Source organism: Castanea sativa, chromosome 3, assembly GCF_040712315.1.
Source record: "Castanea sativa cultivar Marrone di Chiusa Pesio chromosome 3, ASM4071231v1".
Lineage (NCBI taxonomy): Eukaryota > Viridiplantae > Streptophyta > Magnoliopsida > Fagales > Fagaceae > Castanea > Castanea sativa.
The window spans coordinates 56,757,388-56,769,488 of NC_134015.1; the positions used below are offsets into that span (position 1 = coordinate 56,757,388).

A 12,101-nucleotide genomic window follows, 5' to 3' on the forward strand; every position below is an offset into this window, starting at 1 on the left:
AGGCCAATTGTAAGTACCCCTCAGTGGACTCTATGGCCCCTCCAAATCCTGTTATTTCCACAAGAGCCCCCAAGATCCTCTTGCCATCCATACTAACATTCTCCAGGGTACTTAGGGCAATGAGGTTGAGTGAAGCCCCTGTGTCTACTAGTGCTTTCCTGATTTGAACACCATTTATGGTGGCTGTCAAATAAAGGGGTCATCAATGATCTGGGTACTTAACCTCTATATCTTCATCCGTGAAATTTATCCTATTAGTTGTTTCCAAGAAAGCCCAACTGGCGTGAGATTCTACCGTGAAACACTCCACCCCTGAGTCTACTGCTATACTCATGAGGGACTTTGTTGTGATCCTCCTTGCCTCTGGTCCATATTTCAGTTGGTTAAATAGTGACCTAAACTTGGGGTTCTTCTGGAGGGTCCTGACTGTGTTTGGATGGAAGGATCCTTTTGACTCTTCTGCCTCCACATCAACCAGTTCCCATGAATTACCATAGCCACTACCCCCTTTCCTCTGTGATTGGCCAAAGGTTTCCTTTGCACCTCTAGTTCCTATTGGGTAAGCTCTAGGGTTCCCTTCCTGAGTTTCTTATGAAAAAGCCTTTGGAAGGTCCAACAATCCTTGGTGGAATGTTTGACATAGTTATGAATTCTGCAATACAAGGGGTTCTTCCTTTCTTCTTCAGTGGGTGCCCAAGACATGGTGAATGGCCTAACGACCCCATCCCCAATCTATTTATCTAGGACATGGTTCAACTCCTCCACAATACATGGGATTACAGGTGGTTCCTTAGTCACTTTTCCTTCAGGCCTCTTCCTCTTTTCTCCCACCGATGCTGTCATGGCCTGGGAAACTAGTACTTTTTTTTATTTATATTTTTATGGTTAATGCTGTCCTTTTGGCTCTCTGTAGTAGGTTGGCGAATTGTGTTATGCATAAGTTCTCCAAATTAAGTTTGTAATCAAAGAGCATGTTGGATATACAGGTCTCTACGAGCTCCTTTTCTTTATGGTCTCCATAACAGTTTAGAGAGACATTCTTGAATCTCTTGATAAACTAGATGGGATCCTCCACTTGCCTTTGCTTCACCATCTAAAGGCTCTGGAAAGTGACTTTGTCCTCACCAGGGTAGTACTTCACATAGAATCTTTCCATCATCTCATCCCAAGTCTTGATGGACCCGGGCCTTAAGGTAGTGTACCATGTATATGCTCTGTCCACTAACGACTTAGCGAATTCTCTCAAACATAGCTCTTTATCCCTTGCATAAGGACCCATCATGTGAATAAATTTGCTCATGTGCTCTATAGCACTCTCGTTCCTTCCATCAAATGGGTGGAATTTTGGGGGTTCCTATTCTTTGGGGTAAAGCTTGTCGAGAAGCTTTGGTGGGAACGAGGGATCCCAAGAAAATGGCTTAAGGACCCCCGAGAGCTTCTCCCTTTCTTATTCAAGAAGGGCATTCACATTTGCTAAAGTGAGATATTGGGGATTGGGTCCCCCTCCTTTTGCTGACCTTCCTTTTGGCTGGACCCTCTCTTGGTTGACTAGGGAAGGAGTGTTGTCTCTAATCTCTTGAGTTCTTCCTTCTTTAAGGAGACGGATCTCTTGCTAGAGGTCCTTCATCATCTCTGCCATTTGGACCATAGGATTTGTCTCTTGCAACTCGCGCCTTTGCCCTCAGACATGCTCGTGTTCTACTAAGGGTACCTCATTCCTTTGCTTGGAAGCCACTTCATTTTCTCACACTGGCTCTGATGTCGCGAGTGGCATGTTGGCACCCTTGCTATTCCTTGGCCTTGGAGCCATGTTTTGTGAAGAGACTGCTTCTTCTCTCTTCTTTTCCTAGTCCCCAACGGAGTTGCCTTAAAATGTGGGTTCTTTTTTTGGACAGTACCCAGGCCCAAGTAGAAACAAGGATCCTGGGCCTTGTGATTTGGTGAACTAGGCTTGGTTCACCGCAACTGTGTTGGGTTGATTACAAACCAAGTTGTGCACAAAACACGATTCCTACAACACATGCACATTTATACATACAAATTATATATATGTATTGTATAGTAAGGAATAGTAAAGGAATAATAAAAAGGTAAATAAGACGTTAGGGATCCTCAAAAAATAAAATGATATTTCATTATATTGAGTTTTAGTACATTGGACCATTCTTTTCACTAGGATGTGTCACAATGTTCAAATAAGTTTAAGAGTCACAGACTTGGATAGCTCTCTATAGACTTCCAAGACTTGTAAGATTTGAATCCCCTTAAATCCAAGTGTATCCTCTAGTACTTGTCTCAGGATCCTTCACAGTGTTTTTCCCTTTCTCTATTTTTTTTGAGATTTAAAGGAGTTTTTTAGAGGGTCTTTGTGCTCTGATTCCTTATTGCTAAATGGTTTTTGCTGATGGCTTCACCCCTTTTATAGTTCATTCCTAGGGTTTTTGGTGTACCACTGATTCCTTTCATTTGCTGCACTAGGTACTAGAACCAATATTGTGTTAGCAACATTGGTGGCTGGTCCTTTCTTTATTTTTTCATTATTTTTCCCTTTTGAGGTTTCCCCCCAAATAGTCCCGAGTTGACCTTCCTTTTTTCTAGGGGGGGGGGGGTTTCCTAGAAGCTGACTTTCAAACTTCTCTTCCCAAAGTTTCTAGATACTCCTTTTTAGACCCACCCTTTTGGCTGCTTCACCTTTTGTCATTTTTTTCAAATGGGCAAATTCCTCTTTGTTAGGTTGAAAGATCCTCAGCCCTTTTCTGAATCATAGGCAACTGATGGGACATGCCTATCTTTGTTCCTTATGTCCATGAGCATGCTCTCTTGAGCTGTCCCAATCCCAACTAATCCTTTTTTTTCATTTCCCGAGGATCCCAGGTTTCTAAAAGTCCCAAGGTATCCTGGTCCAATCCATTTCTGGGCTCCTCAAGAAATTTTTCTCATAAAGGCTGGGCTAAGCTTCCTTTTCCTTTCTTTTCTAAGGCCCAAAGCTTGCCCATTCACGGGTTTGGGTCTCCTCTTGCTTATTTTAAGTGGGCCTTGATTGGCGGATTGGACCTTGCCTTTCTTTAAGGCCTCCCTTAGGTTTTAGATTTCAATATTTGTGATGTTTTGGGCCTTAACACAATACTTGTGATATTTTGGACCTCAACAATAGTCAAAATAAAATATAATTTTCTTAACACATAGATTACCACTTGGATTGCCATGTGGCCTAAATTTAATATTAAAAAAAAAAAAAAAAACAAGTGCACGTGTAAACATATGCTTCAATCTACTTTTTCTTTTCACACTTTCTCATCTTTCGTGCAAATTTTCCTTCGAAATAAAGACATCCAAAAAAAAAAAAAAAATTAAACCAAAGATTAATTCATCTACCAATAAAAAATGTCATTTTCTTCACATTCCAACAACAACCAAGAATCAAATATTGTCAATGCTCATTTCTCAAACTCCTCTCCGGTATTGACTCTTCACCACTTCCCTTAAATCCCAAACCTAGACTCTCTACTCCCAAAAAATGGCACCGATAGAACCAAAAAATGATCCTAATACCACCCACATATCCCTCTCTCTCTCTCTACCTAGACTTCCTATCCTCCACCATTCTTGGGTTTCTGACATGATTTTTCTTGTTAACTTATTTGTTAGCCCACATATATTTGGAAATGGAATGAGTGATAGATACATTGAAGAGGTTTTCTTTTCCCTGTCATTTTGGAATATGGCTGAAAACTTGAATCATGCACGAACATCAAAATATGTGTGCTTATAAATCTCAATGTTGAATACTTTTTTTTTGTCATTCTTTTGTTTTTTAATTGTTGCATTTCTTTATCCTAGACAAATGTTCAAAATTCTTTTCTGCCATATTCCTTTCTTTCTTTAATTTTTTAGTTTTATTTAAGGGGAGAGCCATTGGCATGCGGGGGAGGATGATGAGGAAGGAGGAATGGTTGGAGAGAGAGAGAGAGAGAGAGAGAGAGAGAGAGAGAGGGTGAGGTGGCGGCCTTTGATTAGGTCTTCTTTGGGTGATGACGCTTAAATATTTGGTTTTTTAAATTTTTGTGTCTGTTTGTTTCCAAAGAAAGTGTAAGGAAAGAAGAGAGAAACTATGTTGATGCCCACTTTGGCAAGGAGGCCCAATAACAGGAAAAAGCCTAACGATATGGGAGAAAGGGAGTTAGTAAATTAAGGAAAAAACCATTAAGCTCTAATGACAGGAAAGATGGACCATAGGCCTAAAAAAAAAGAGCAAAAGGGCCTCAAAGAAAGCAAGTGGGCTCAAAAAAGCCCAGAGAAAGAAGTAGTAAACCTATAGGCACTATGAGAGATAGAAAGTAAGCAAGAATGGGCCAAAGAGGCCCAAAGTAAAGAATTAAGTAAGTAAGGCATTGGTGGAAAAGCCCATAAACCTCGAAGGTAAAAGATATGATAATTTGGGCTAGGGAAGCCCAAAAGACTTAACAAAAGCCAATGAGAATGAAGAATTGGAATGGGCCAAAGGAGCCCGAAAGCAATGAAACGGGCCAAGGGAGCCCAAAACAGCATAAGTATCAGCCCAAGGATGATGCTGGGCTACTGGAATTGAGCAAAAGGAAAGCATACAGCAGGCCCAAAAGAGGTCCAGCAAGCACGAGCCAAATAATAGCATGACAGGAATAACAGAATGGCACGACAGAAGTGCTAATTGACTTGCAAAAAGAGCGAGGGATGGATTAGAAAAGGAAAAGCCCGCAATCAAGAAAGGCCCAGCCCAGAAAAGAAGTAAGACATAAAGAATAAAGGCTCAGAGACTCATTCACTTCACAAGAGGTCAAGAACGAGTAGCAGAATGTGTAGATAGGCCCTCAGGTTATGGCAAACGCATGAACAACAGATAAGCCATGGACACACATGGAAGTGGAGCACGTATAAGGCTTAGGTACCACCAACCTGTACCCAATCAATACAAGAGTGGTGGGCCATGGGTCAGAGGTAAGAGAGGGTATGGTTTGGCGGTGGGGGAGAAAAGGAAAGCCTATTCTAGGGTTCCAGCTCAAACTCTTTTGGGGGGAAATGTCCTACTAGGATGACATACCACCAAAAAGAGGGAAAGACGAGTTGGAATCACTAAGTGCATGCCATGAGGGATAGTGAGAGAGAATGCCCACCCTTATCCGAATGGGAATGCCACGGTGAGCAAACAAACAAAATAAGCAAACAAACAAGTAAGTGATGATGGCTGGGCAGCCGACAAACCAATAGGTGGTCTGGGAAGGACACCCACGCCAAGACAATAGCATTTAAGGGATAAAATAGTAAAAACTCAATCATAGCAGGCAGTACAAAAGGGGCCTCAGCTATGCACCACAACAACAGCCATACAGAGCAAGAGAGAATAGAGAGAAAAGAAAGTAAGAAAGGGAGTGAAAGAGCAGAAAACTCAGAAGGAAAAAGAAAGGAATTAGAGAGAAAAAAATGGTGAGTAAACAAGAGAGATGATAGTGGGCATGCACTAATAGGCTATTCCCTTCTCTCCCTCTAAAAGCCTACCATCTAGTAAGGATTAATAAATTTAAGGATAAGCCATTTAGGTCTATTCTCTCAAAGTGGGTAATTTCCGTGGCAGGATCCTCTTGTGAGATTGCCCACATTGAAGAGGGGTTCCCTTCCTGGACTTAACTCCGTAGGAAAATCAAGTATGGTAGATTGACCATTCTTCCCTTTATTTTATTGATTAAGCATTAGTGTGTTTACTTTTCTTTTTCATTATCATCTTATTCACGTGGCATTTATATTTGTTGCATTGCTTCTTCCTCTATTGAGATCATCATTTAGTATTTTTCTATTTTCTGGCTGACAGTAAACATATTTCTTTGTTGCTGTTATATTACACTTGTCTACCATAGTTTGCTACACACACCACGCTATTTCTCTCTTGCTATTTACCTTACATTTGTTGAACTATCACACAAGAACACTTCTTGCTAGATTGGGTACAATGCTTCTATTATATATTGGATGTCTTGATACAACCGTAGCTAGCCTTATATAGAACTTACAAAAGAGACAACAAAACAAAGCATTAAATGCTTCCACCGAAAAGCTATTCTACAAAGTTGCAATTGTTGAAATAATGGAGAAGAAAAGTCAAAGAAAGAAGATATTTACTTCTTAGAACTTAGCCTCTAACGTTATTAATTAGCATTCTTCACAATTTCTCCATACCTTGGTTGTAGTCACACGTGCAAACATTTCTCCGTCCTTGCTTAAAAGCATGTCTTTAATTAAAACGATGTATTATATATATGAAAAATTATTAAGTATTCTCGGAATACCATAAATACGTACTTCTTTTTCTCATATGAATAGTGGGTTCCACCATAAATTTAATTAGTGGGACCTATCATTCATGTGAGAGGAAGGAGTACACATTCATGATATTTCGGGAGTACACAATAATTTCCCTATATATATATATATATATATATATATATATATTGTTTCTTCATATATAAGAAAAATTCGTGAAGTCCATTTTATATAAACCAAGAAAAATATTTTCTTTTATTAGGTCATGTACAATTATTCTTTAAATTATATTAATCATAATTAATATTAATTTCTTAAAGATTTTAAATCAATGTTTTCTGTTAAATAAACTAAAAATTACATATTAGAGTATAACAATAGTTTTAGATAAAATAAAAGATAAAATAAAATGTGTACAAATGAATTAATTTTAGATGGATCAATTAATTAAATAATAAATGTACTTTTTTTTTAAGAATTAAACCCTCGAAGAAATTTATTAAATCATCCAAAGTTGGTTAAAAAAACATAATGAAGTTGTAGTGAAACATCTTTTATTCATACTGTGAGAGCATTAATATATTTTGCGTACTAAGCTAAATTATGGATTAGAGAGTTACCCAACCTACGGGTGTGCAAAAAAGAAATACAAGAAAAAGCTTCTAAGTTTTGCTTAACTAAGGAAATCAAGTGGCCAAAGGAAGAAAATGACTCCTCCTCCCTTCGTAAGGCTGAAATAATCATCTCTGAATCTATCAACAATAACAGAGGGTAGATGGAGTTCAAGAGCGAAAGAGATAGCTCTAACAGCTGCCATCACTTTCATTTCATCTAAGGAAGATGGTAACCTGGTTTTTTCGGACATGGAGGCCATAACCCTTCCCTGGTGGTCACGAACGACTACTCCCAGTCTAGCTTCGTTTGTCTCACGGAACACGGCACCATCAAAGTTGATCTTGAGGATCGTCGGCGGTGGTGGAGTCCAGCTGACCCGCTGTTTTGGCAAAGCACCTGACTGCATTTTTGGGATTGGAAAGGCTTGGGTAAAATTCTGAAGGGTTTGTGAGGCTGAAAGGGACACTTGAGAGAGTGGGAATGGCTTGTTGCTGGTCCGAAGTATATTTCGACGAGACCAAATAGTCCATACCAAGGTAACAAATAGATCTGGTTTTTTCTTCTCCTCTAACACGTAACTTACCAGCTCAAAGAAATTCGAAAATTTCTTTGTCCTTCGAAACAACCACATCGAGTCAGCCTCCCAAATGGCCGAAAGTTCTTGGCAGTCCCACAATGCATGATGGACATCTTCAGTGGCCACTCGACAATGACCGCTTACATCCTCGGCAATTACCTTTCGAGCAACCAGGTTCTTCTTTACAGGAATCACTTCTCTACTTGCTCTCCACATGAAGTTTTTAACCTTATTTGGCACTAAGAGGCTCGAGAGTTTTTTCCATATACTTCGACCATCACCTTGATGAGAGAAAGTCGACGAATAGGCACCATTTGCCGTATGAGGCCAAACAAGCTTTTCTTCGACATAGTTGGAGCTAAGTGGAATCTTGAGAATAAGGTCTACCTCCAACGGGGCAAAAAAGCCTTTTAAGGATATCTATATCCCAGGATCTGGGTTGCTGGTCAATAAGGGTGTCCACTGTAGCTTCATGCATGCCTTCAAGAATAGGGGACAAAATATTTGGGTGGTTTAGCGAAGGGAGCCACGGGGTATCCCAAATTTTAATTGAATCACTCCACCCTACTGTCCAACGTGCACCTTGTCTGAGGACCTCCCTACCTTGGAGTATACTTCGCCATGCATACGACACACTAGAACACTCCGGGGCATCCATGAATGAACATGTAGGGAAAAACCTACTCTTGAATATTGTGAAAGAGGGACGGCTTATTTTGTAAAAGACGCCAAGGCTTGCTTGGCTAGAAGTGCATCATTAAAAATAGCCAAGTCTTTAAATCCCACACTTCCATTAGCCTTTGATTGATAAAGAGAGTCTCATTTCACCTAATGAATCTTACATCTCTCTCCTTGTTGTCCCCATCAAAACTTTTGAATAAGGCTTTCAATATCATTGCACAAACCCAAGGGAAGTTTGAAATAACTCATCGTATAAGTGGGGATTGCTTAAACCACAGTTTTGATTAAAATCCTCCTTCCGGCTTGTAATAATAATTTTTCCTCCCACCCTTGCATCTTCCTCCACACTTTTTCCTTTATGAAATTAAAGCTTGCTTTTTTCCTCCTCCCCACAAAAGATGGCAAACCCAAATACTTTTCATATTGCTTTATTTCTGGCACCCCCAAAGCTTGTTTAATGTGTTCTCTTTTTGCCTCAAAGGTATTCTTGTTAAAGAAAAATGGTGGTTTTGTTTCCGTTGATATGTTGTTTGGAACAACCGCCATAGACTTCTAAGATATCAAGAATTTTCTGACATTTCTCTTCCATGGCCCTACAAAATAAAAGACTATCATCTACAAAAAGAAGATGCATTAGTCTTGGGCTATTTCTACAAAGAGCATAACCCTTAATATCACCCCGACTAGCTGCTTGTGAAATATGGTCATGAAGCCCTTCAGTACATAACAAGAAGAGAAAGGGAGATAAAGGGTCTCCTTATCTAATACCGCGAGATGGTGTGGTCATGCCTATTGGTTCTCCATTGATTAAAATGGAGTAAGATACTGTTGTAACACAAGTCATCATCAATCTCACCCATCGATCATCAAAACCCATCTTCCTCATAACGGCTTCCAAATATGGCCACTCTACTTTGTCATAAGCTTTACTCATATCAAGCTTAATAGCCATATAATCATCTTTTCCTGTATGCCTCTACATATTGTGTAAGGATTCGAAAGTTACCAAAATATTATTTGAGATTAGGCTACTTTTAGTAAAAGCACTTTGATGTTCAGTAATAATATTTGGTAAAATCCTTTTAAGCCTATTTGCTAATACCTTAGAAAAATTTTTGTACAACACATTATAAAGGCTAATAGGCCGGAACTCTGAAACATACTCCGGATTTTTGACCTTAGGAATGAGAGTAACAAAAGTATGATTAAGGTTAGCAGGCAAAGAGGCAGAATTGAGGAAGTGTTGGACCAAAGAAGTTACCTCATCACCAACCAAATCCCAATAATTCTGGTAAAACGGGGGGGGGGGGGGGGGGGGGGGCATTTGCTTGATAGCTTCCTGGACTTCCCAAGAATTAAAGGCAGCAACCAACTGGGAATTCATCTCCTCATTGATGGTGGTACTAATAAATGTACTTCATATGCCTTAACGTATATAGAATAATGTAACTGATCAAGAAACAACACATGTAATGTCATGTATAAGATAAATATATAATGGTAAATATAAATGAAAAACTTTTCTTTTGTTTACGGAGGAATAAAGTAGAGTCTATCCCACGGTTTGAACCATAAAAATCATAGCTTCTTTGCTTTATATGGAAAAAACAAATCCGTATATTCATACACTTTCTAGCTCTCTAGACGCATAATGAAAAATAGTTTCTTTTGGGGGAAAAAAGGAGTTTTATTACATGGATTTACTTATATATTTTTATGAACATATATATAAATGCTTCTGAAGTTAGAGTTATATATGACAAAAAATTAAAAATTAATGAAAATAAAAGAGACAAAAATACTTTAAATGAGTGTTTGTACATTTCTTTATATGAAGGGGGTCCTTTAATAATATTAATATATAATTTAAAAGTTTTATTAATAAAAAATAGGGGGAGGGTAAGAAATTGCCCCTGGCACGCCTTCCTTTTACCCAGTGACAATCACTGAATGCAGGTACAAAGAAATGGATATGGGTTGGTATAGCCATAGGTGTCATTCCTCTAGTTGTAATTTTCTTCTGCATCTTGTGCCACCTATCAAGAAGGAGAAATGTAATTCTTCAAGGTAAATGCTTCACATAGTAACATTCAGAATTTCGAAAGTATTCAGAATTTCGAGATGATCTCTAAAGCTCTGTATTGATCTAAATAGCGGAGAAGGATGCAAAGAGTGACGTGGAATGCTTGAGTTTATGAACTCTGATACGTTGACCACTGTCAATGAGCTTCAAAATGATAGAAAGCAGGGGAATGATTTGAGAATATTCAGTTATAAATGCATCATGTCTGCGACAAATAACTTCTCATTAGAAAACAAGCTTGGAGAGGGAGGCTTTGGACTTGTTTATAAGGTTAGGTCTACAAACCTATTTGATGAAAGATGTTTTGATTGAATTGTTCAACATTGGTATGATGACTTATTGATTCTTTCATCAGGGAATATTTTCACAAGGGCAAGAAATAGCTATAAAGAGACTTTCAACAAATTCAGGACAAGGAATGTTAGAGTTCAAAAATCAGTTGATACTTATATCTGAACTCCAACATATGAATCTTGTTCAACTTCTAGGTTTCTGCATTCATGGAGAAGAGAGAATGTTAATCTATGAATACATGCCAAACAAAAGCTTGGATTACTTTCTCTTTGGTTAGGAAGACGTTCACTTTTAACACTTGATTTTCTTTTTTTCTTTTTTCCATCAAGTAATTTGTTGATGTATATGATTTTGCTCGAAGCAAATTACTAGTCTTATTCTACAATTTATATCTTATAGATTCAACCAAAAGCAAAATGTTAGATTGGCCTACACGTTTTAGCATAATTGAAGGAATTGCTCAAGGATTGCTTTACCTCCACAAGTACTCAAGATTGAGAGTAATCCATAGAGATTTGAAAGCTAGTAATATTCTCCAAGATGAAAATATGAACCCCAAAATATCTGATTTTGGTATGGCAAGAATTTTCCAACAAAATGAATTGGAAGCAAATACTAGGAGGGTTGTGGGGACATAGTAAGTAAACTAATTCATACCTTCTTATATTTGTTTCACTTTCTATGCTAAATATTATTGTTTCCATATAATGATGTTAGACTTAAAACTTGTTTTATGATTTGATGTTAGTGGATATATGTCTCCTGAGTACGCCATGGAAGGAGTTTTCTCTATAAAATTCGATGTCTACAGTTTTGGAGTTCTATTGCTGGAAATCGTGAGTGGTAGGAAAAGCAACAATTTCTACCACACTAAGCACTTGGTCAATCTTGTTGGATATGTACGTGAAAAATTAATCAACTTGGATGATTTTGTGATATTTATTGTGAGTATCTCTAACACTCTGTTATCTTGTTTCAGGCGTGGGAATTATGGAAAGAAGATGCCATGTTAGACTTAATGGATCCAACACTTAGTGATTCATTCATCATGGATCAGATGCTTCAATGCATCCATGTTGGTCTCCTATGCGTAGGAGATAGTGCAATTGATCGACCAACAATGTCAGATGTTATAGCTATATTGGCAAATGATAGTTTGACACTACCTTCCCCTGAAAAACCCATATTTTCTATTGCTAGAAAAGCAATTGAAGCACATATATGTGAGAAAGAATCAGAAAATTATTCAATAAATGGTTTATCCATTTCCAATATGGTTGCACGATAAAGGCATTATTGTATAATAACTATATACTTATGAGGAAGTCTTCAAGGTGCGCTTCTTTCCAAATTGTACCTTTATGGAGACTAAACATTCTAGTAGTGGCTCTCATGCATGGAATAGCATCTTGCATGGAAGGGAGGTATTACTTGGGGGCTGCCAATGGAGAATTGGGAATGGGAAGGCAATGGGTATATGGCAAGATAATTGGCTACCAAGAAAAAATATGCCATAAGTTCAATCCCCTTGTGTGGAATCAATGGCTGATGCTGAGGTGG

At 38.4% G+C, this 12,101-nt stretch overlaps 2 pseudogenes; both read left to right on the forward strand.

The window, feature by feature from the left end:
* Window positions 1–12,101, forward strand: part of LOC142629220 (putative inactive purple acid phosphatase 9) — an 87,175-nt pseudogene that overhangs the window by 29,874 nt on the left and 45,200 nt on the right.
* LOC142627810 (G-type lectin S-receptor-like serine/threonine-protein kinase At1g11330) lies at window positions 9,972–11,829 on the forward strand (annotated as a pseudogene).